This window comes from Rutidosis leptorrhynchoides, chromosome 5 (genome assembly GCF_046630445.1).
Source record: "Rutidosis leptorrhynchoides isolate AG116_Rl617_1_P2 chromosome 5, CSIRO_AGI_Rlap_v1, whole genome shotgun sequence".
In the NCBI taxonomy this organism is placed as follows: domain Eukaryota; kingdom Viridiplantae; phylum Streptophyta; class Magnoliopsida; order Asterales; family Asteraceae; genus Rutidosis; species Rutidosis leptorrhynchoides.
This window is the reverse complement of record NC_092337.1, coordinates 239,497,987-239,506,868: the sequence shown is the minus strand read 5'-3', so window position 1 is coordinate 239,506,868 and position 8,882 is coordinate 239,497,987.

Below are 8,882 nucleotides of genomic sequence, written 5' to 3'. Positions count from 1 at the left end.
AGAGTGGATAAATGAATTTAGCAACGAGCTCGAGTTTTATAGCCTCGAACCTGATCCCACAGCTCCGCAATTGCGGAGTATGGGTGGGTAAATGGTCCGCAGTCGTGGAGGTCAATCCTCCAGCTCACCCACAATTATTTAAGGATGCCGACAGTTTTTAATTATTATTTTATATATAATATATTTAATTTATATAATTAATTATATATTATATTATATTTACATGCATGGTTAACTTGTAATTTTAGTTCCAATGACTCGTACGTTGTCACTCGACTTCTGTCTAGGTTCCGGTTTCTCGAACGAGTTTTCGTATGCTTAGAAAACTAGTACTTTACGTTTCACGACGTGTACCTTTATCAAAATATAGACTTAAGTTATTAATAAACTATACCACTCAAAATGTAACTTGAACATATAAGTGTTATGGTCATTTGCTTCTATAAATTGACGTCTCATTATATATATACATATGATAATATAAATTTAAATCAAAATGTTTTGTATCTAGTTAATATTATATTAAATAACGTTGTAAAATATATATATTTTCATTTAAAAATATAAACTTGTACATATCGTATGTAATGGAAATATTTTTGTAATAATATAATATTTAGTTTTTCAAAACTAATTATATTTCAAAGTTCATTTTGAATTCGTTTAGAAAATATAATAAGATGTAACGTTTACACTTTAAAACATAATTTGCTATAATTCATTTATGCGCCATCGTTTATTTTTAACATCTTACAAGTTTTAAAACACGTTTTAATTTCTCGTTATTTTGATCTATATTTTATGGATCATTGTTATGGATAATTTGTCAAAAGATTTCTAGAAATATTCTAAAATTCAGGATAACGTTAAAACCTTTATCTTTATTATAATACCTCATAAATGAATTGTCAAAAGGGGTTCTAGATATTTATAAAGTTATATTCATTTTTAAAGAAGACGTGACACTCTATTAGTTATATATAATTCTTAAGATTTATAACATTAAAAGGTAATGATAATAACTTTAATAATATACATCTTGACATATTGTAAAAAGTGATAACCTTTCGAAATATATCGTAATATATTTTATATCTTTTAAACTATATATATATATATATATATATATATATATATATATATATATATATATACATAAATTTTATAATATAAAGCTTTAATTAAGTTTTATATACATATTCAAATTACATTAAAAAAACGTTGTAGTAACAAGGTTCTTTTTAGACTGAAAATGTTCTCAAATAACTATTATAACGTTTATTCTTCTAAAACTAATTATATTCAAATCGCATAATCTATTACTAGAACTTATGTTTATTTTAAATCCTTATAAGTTTATTTTAAATTGTTTGATTACAATCAACTGTTACTATATCTATTTACACATAATTTGTAGTGACCCGAACTTTTCCATGTTTATATATATTAAATGAAATTGTTATTTACATGATTAAGTGTTTCCAACATGTTAAGCATTTAAACTTGTTAAGACTTGATTAATTGAAATAGGTTTCATATAGACAATTGACAACCCAAGTTGACCGGTGATTCACGAACGTTAAAACTTGTAAAAACTATATGATGATGATATATATATATATATATATATATATATATATATATATATATATATATATATATATAGATATATATAGTTAACATGATATTATGAAAAGTAAGTATCTCATTAGATATTTTAACAATGAGTTATATACATAAAATTGAGTCTATTGAATTAAGAAACTCAAAACGATATATATATCGATTATCGTTATAACAACGTCTTACTAAATACATATGAATCATATTAAAATATTGATACACTATTTTTAATCATGATAAATGATAAGTAAACATGTCATTATGTATATTAACAATGAACTACATATGTAAAAACAAGACTACTAACTTAAGGTTTTCGAAACAAGACATATAGGTAACGATTATCGTTGTAACGACATTTAAATGTATATATATCATATTAAGATATAGTAATATATCATAATATCATGATAATATAATAATTTAACATCTCATTAGATATAATAAACATTGGGTTAACAACATTTAGCAAGATCGTTAACTTAAAGGTTTCAAATCAACATTTACATGTAACGACTAACGATGATTTAACGACTCAGTTAAAATGTATATACATGTAGTATTTTAATATGTATTCATACACTTTAGAAAGACTTCAAGACACTTATCAAAATACTTCTACTTAACAAAAATGCTTACAATTACATCCTCGTTCAGTTTCATCAACAATTCTATTCGTATGCACCCGTATTCGTACTCGTACAATACACAGCTTTAAGATGTATGTACTATTGGTATATATACTCCAATGATCAGCTCTTAGTAGCCCATGTGATTCATCTAACACATGTGGGAACCATCATTTAGCAACTAGCATGAAATATCTCATAAAATTACAAAAATATGAGTAATCATTCATGACTTATTTACATGAAAACAAAATTACACATCCTTTATATCTAATGAAGGTATTTCGTATACCCGAGAGACATACTAAATTAATGTGGCTGACGTGTTATGATCCAAGTCGGGTCATACCCAATAACAAACTTACCGACACCTTATTTGTATTTGATTTTAACGATTGGTTCATTGATCAAATACGCGACACTTGAACTTTAAGAAAAATGGTTTTCTTAAACATTACTTGATGTGTATTATATAAATTATGGAATAATTTATATATTATGGATTAATTATTTATAGGTTAAATAATTAATTTATTTATGTTACATTTTATATATAAATTGGTTTTATATAATAAAATGTATATAATAAATGGAAGTTTTATAAAATGTGTTTTATAAAATCTAATTTTATAAAACAAACCATTTTATTTAAAAGAATTGGAAGTGGCATGGGAGTATGGAGTAAGCATGCTCTTTTGACTTGTCTTTTACCATGTTACTTCCATTCTAGGTGCATATTAACCAAGGCTCTCTTGGAGACCAAACACACATGCATTTACACATCAAAACATAAGCAAAAAAAACTGCACAAAGCTCTCTCCAAGAGCTGTTCTGGCCGTGGCCTTTTGTGCACAAAAAGGGTTTCATAATTTGGTTTTTGGAAGCCAAATTCAAGTGTCAACAAAACCTAACCAAAGTACAAGGTGTTGGTTACAAGTTTGGGGTATAATCTCTTGAGGTTTCATCCATTTGAAGCTCCATTCAACATCATCATCTTCATCACTTTCAACTAGCTTGGAATAGGTATAACATCTTATTCTTGCTTGTAGTTTGTAAGCTTATTTCTCAACTTGATCCTTTTCTTGGGATTTAACTTTTATATGGTTAAAGATATACAAGTTTCAATTGGTAATTTTACATGCTTCCGCTTTGAATGATTCTTAAAAGGTTTTAAGTATTATGAAACTTGTTAAATCCCAACAATGGTATCTAGAGCCGAAGTTGTTGAAATATGCTTCGAGATGGTTATTAAACCCACTATAATTTTGCATTCTATGAACATGCATGAAGTAGAATGTAAAATTTTCGGTTTTGGGTGGTTGTCATTTTGGCCAAAATCACTTGTGATTCTGCATTCTGTACTGCCAATCACTTGTGATTCTGTATTGCCAATCACTTGTGATTCTGTGTTGCAAATCACTTGTGATTCTGTGTTGCAGATCACTTGTGATTCTGTGTTTCCAATCACTTGTGATTCTGTATTGCCTATCACTTATGTTGATGATGTTCACAATCTAAGCCTTGACCTTGTGTTTGGTTGCATGCATGGTTGATTGATATTTATTCAATTGGTTTGTAATAATATTTATTCATTTGGCATGTAATAATTCATTTGGTTATGTAATTTATTTTATATTTGGTATGTAAAATAGATTAGGTTGTAATTTCATTTTTTAGACAAAATGTATTAGGATATATTTTGTAAAATGATGAAGAATGATGAAGACTTGAAGAACACATGAAGAAGCATTTGGATGCAAGGTTAAGTGGGAGATTTGAAATCTCCTACTTTGTGTTATAACCCCTTATCCGGTGGCATTTGTTTTCGGCTAAACAAATGTCTACCAAAATGGCTTGATTGTGAACATATTTGTTTTGCATGCATGGTTGTTTATTGTATGATTGTGGATTGTATGGTTGTATGCTACAAGTTAATCACACAAGTTAACAACAAGCAAAATGGCAATTTAATTGGTTAAATTATACATTAATTAACGACATGCAAAACGACAATTTAAATGGTTAAATTAAAAATGGCTAAAAGGACATTAATAAACGGTTATTAAGATCATGATTAGGATCATATATATAAAATGGTTTATAGACATGAAATTGGCTTTTCATAATGAACTATACACCAAATGCATGTTGGTGTATGGCAAATGTTTTCTTAAACTAGAATTTATGAAAATTTAAAATCCCTTAACTATAACAAGGTAAACAAGTTAAACGCCATCCTTTTGTGGAAACACTTAGACGTATTAGGAAACTCTTGATGAGATAAAGGTCACCTAACCGTCATGAGCGAATTAATATGAATAAGGTACACTTCGCATACATGTGGGATAAAGGTCACCTAACCACTTGTATGTTAAGTCTACATGTTTACACAAGTAGGACGACTTGATTTGGGAATCATGAACTTAGGGTCACCGAAGCATGATGAACAAATAGGCGTTGATGGGATAAATATGCCATGCAAAAGGATTGCATGATCCCATAACTTAGAAGTTGCAAAAGGATTGCAATTGTCACATAAATGACTACCTAGCTAAATCAAATAACGGGATAAAGGTCACCTAACCGAAATTTGATTTACCGTTGGATTCTAAGATTTAATAAAACAATTAAAAATAAAAGGGTATTGTTTATTAAATTTAAAATCGATACTTAAAAGGACTTTGTTAAATTTTGTAGATGGCCGCAAATAACAACAACATGCAAAATGCACCACTTAACCTAAACAACCTATCATTAAGGTCTCTCCTCGAGAAAGACAAACTCAACCATACGAACTTTATGGATTGGTTCCGTAATCTTAGGATTGTCCTCAAACTTGAGGACAAAGCGTATGTGTTGGAGGACCCTATTCCCGACCAACCGGATGAGGAAGATATAGAGGGCATGGCTTATTATGACAAGTATTGCGCCGATTCGGTGCAAGTCGCTTGTCTAATGCTTGGGACTATGATACCCGAACTCCAAAAGGATTTCGAACATCATAGTGCATATGACATGATTACGCAATTGAAGGAGATGTTCCTTCAACAAGCACGTGTCGAGCGCTTCGAAACGGTTCGAGCGCTACATGCATGTCGTATGGATGACACCCAATCCGTCTCCTCTTATGTCCTCAAAATGAAGAGCCTTATTGATCGTGCTAACCATCTTAACCTAAACATATCAAATGAGTTAGCCACCGATCTTATCCTTAATTCCCTATCAAAAAGGTTTGATCAATTTGTAATTAATTACAATATGAATGGGATGGATAAGAGCATAGGTGAGCTTCACGGTATGCTTAGAACGGCGGAAACTAGCATGGGTAAAAGGGCTTTACCCGTGTTAGCAATCGATCAAGGTGGGTCCAAAAGTAAGACCTCTAAGCCAAAGGTGGCTAAGAGAAAAGGACCCGCCTATCAAGGCAAAGGGAAAGGGAAGATGGTTACCCCAACCATAAACAAGGCTAAGAAGCAAAAGGTAGCCGAGAAGGCAAACCCCAAGGAAGACCCATGTTTCGGTTGCGGTGAGATGGGTCATTGGAAACGAAACTGTCCGGTCTACCTTAAGGAGTTGAAGGACAAGAGGGATGCAGGGCAAACCTCAGGTAATATATATATGGTATATATAGAGCTAAGTATTACTTCTTCTAATACATGGGTATTAGACACTGGATGTGGAACTCATATTTGCAATTCTTTGCAGGGGTTCAAAAGAAGTGATCATAAGGCGGGAACATCAAGTCTCTATATGGGCAATGGTGCAAAGGTGCATGTTAAAGCTCAAGGAGATTTTATTTTGAAGCTTCCAAGCGGATTGGAACTTATTTTAGAAAATGTTTTGTATGCTCCGGATTTGTGTAGAAACATTATTTCTATTTCTCGCTTAAAATAATGTGGTTACGTTGTTAATTTTATTGATGATGATATTCATGTTTCTAAAGATAATGTATTCTATTTCAAGGCTTCGCCTTCAAATGGAATTTATGAATTGGTTCATGATGACACATCTTCTAGTAGCTCAATGTACCATACAAGCACCAAGAAACTCAAAAGGGATTTGAGTGATTCCTACTTATGGCATTGTCGCCTTGGTCACATAAACAAGAACCGAATACATACACTTCAAAAGAATGGACTTTTGAAATCAAATGAAATGGATTCGTTTGAAGTATGTGAATCTTGTTTACAAGGCAAGATGACTAAAGCACCTTTTAAAGGGACCTATGAAAGGGCTAAAGATTTATTGGGATTAATACATTCGGATGTATGTGGACCCTTTAAACCCATGACTAGGAAAGGTGAAAGATACTTTGTTACTTTCATTGATGACTTTAGTCGTTTCGGATATGTCTACTTATTAAGACACAAGGACGAAACGTTTGAAGCATTCAAAGAATATCAAAACGAAGTACAAAATCAACTCAATAAGACAATTAAGGTACTACGTACCGATAGAGGAGGTGAATACCTAAGCGATGCCTTCCAAGATCATCTTAGGAGTTGTGGGATTATCTCACAACTTACTCCACCCGGAACACCCCAACTTAATGGAGTTTCCGAAAGGAGGAACCGAACCCTAATGGATATGGTTCGATCTATGATGGCAAGAAGCTCGTTACCTCTGTCATTTTGGGGTTATTGTCTAAGCTCCGCGGCTCGTATTTTAAATATGGCCCCAACCAAGAAAGTGGAACGAACTCCTCATGAGATGTGGTTTGGAAAACCTCCTTCTCTATCATACTTAAAGGTATGGGGATGTGAAGCTTATCCTAAGCGTTACGTCCCTAATAAGTTGAATGCTCGATCCACGAAGTGTATCTTCATAGGATATCCCAAGGATGATATGGGATACTATTTCTATGATCCATACGAGCAGAATGTATTTGTTGCTCGAAAGGCGGAATTCCTTGAAACTAAGTTCCTAATGGAAGGAAATAGTGAAAGGAAGATAGATCTTGAAGAGGTTCAAGATCAAGTAGATGATACACAATTGGTTGACACTAGCACTCAACATGAAAATGTTGATAGTGATCAAATGAATGATCAAAATACACAAGGCATTCGTAGATCTGGTAGGATTAGCAATCCTCCTGAGAGGTATGGGTTTCTCATAGATGGTTGCTATACGGTTGATTTGGATGAACCGACAAACTACGAAGATGCTTTATCAAGGATCGATAAAGATAAATGGCAGGAAGCCATGAACGCCGAGATGCAATCCATGTATGAAAACCAAGTTTGGGAACTTGTTGTGCAACCTCCTAGCTCCAAGCTAGTTGATTGCAAATGGCTTTTCAAGAAGAAAACCGACATACATGGAAACTTGGATACATATAAAGCTAGACTTGTTGCAAAAGGTTTCACTCAAACTCAAGGGGTTGATTATGATGAAACTTTCTCGCCTGTGGCAATGCTAAAGTCTATTAGGATATTATTTGCCATTGCTGCTCACTACGACTATGAAATATGGCAAATGGATGTCAAAACCGCTTTCCTAAATGGATATCTTATGGAAGATGTCTATATGGTCCAGCCTGAAGGTTTTGTTGATCCAAAATATCCTAAAAGTGTATGCAAGTTAAAGAAGTCAATCTACGGATTGAAACAAGCATCTAGAATGTGGAATCATCGTTTTAATGAGGAAGCCAAGAAATTTGGCTTCATTAAAAATGGTGATGAAGCTTGTGTATATAAGAAAGCTAGTGGGAGCACTATCATGTTCCTTGTACTATATGTGGATGATATATTATTATTTGGGAATGATATTACCACAATGCAAGGAGTCAAAACTTGGCTAAAGAGTTGCTTCTCCATTAAGGATCTTGGAGATGCACAATACATATTGGGGATAGGGATCTATAGGAATAGATCCAAGAGATTGATAGGTTTAAGTCAAAGTACATACATTGATAAAATCTTGAAAAGGTTCAAGATGGAAAACTCTAAGAAAGGTTTGGTACCTATTCAAAGAGGAACCGTTCTCAATTCATCTCAGTGTCCTACCACGAAAGATGAACAAGAGAGAATGAAGAAAGTCCCATACGCATCTGCTATTGGGTCTATCATGTATGCGATGATATGTACTAGACCGGATGTGTCATGCGCTCTAAGCTTGACAAGTAGATACCAGAATAACCCAGGAAACAGTCATTGGATTGCTGTTAAAAGTATATTGAAATACCTTAGGAGAACTAAGGATATGTTTCTAATATATGGGTCTGGTGAGGAGGAACTCGCCGTAAAAGGTTACGTGGACGCGAGTTTCCAAACTGATCGAGATGACTCTCGATCACAATCCGGTTATGTCTTCATGTTAAATGGTGGTGCGGTCTCATGGAAGAGTTCGAAACAGGAGGTTGTTGCGTTATCCACTACAGAGTCGGAGTACATTGCCGCCTCACTGGCAGCTCAGGAAGCTGCATGGATGAAGAAATTCATCGACGACTTAGGAGTGGTCCCTTCCATTCAGGACCCTCTTGAGATCTTTTGTGACAACGAGGGTGCGATTGCTCAAATCAAGGAACCTCGTGCTCATCAAAAGACTCGTCACATTGAGCGGAGATTCAACTACATCAGGGATGAGGTTGAAAAGGGAAAGATATGTATTCACAAAGTTCACACAGATCAT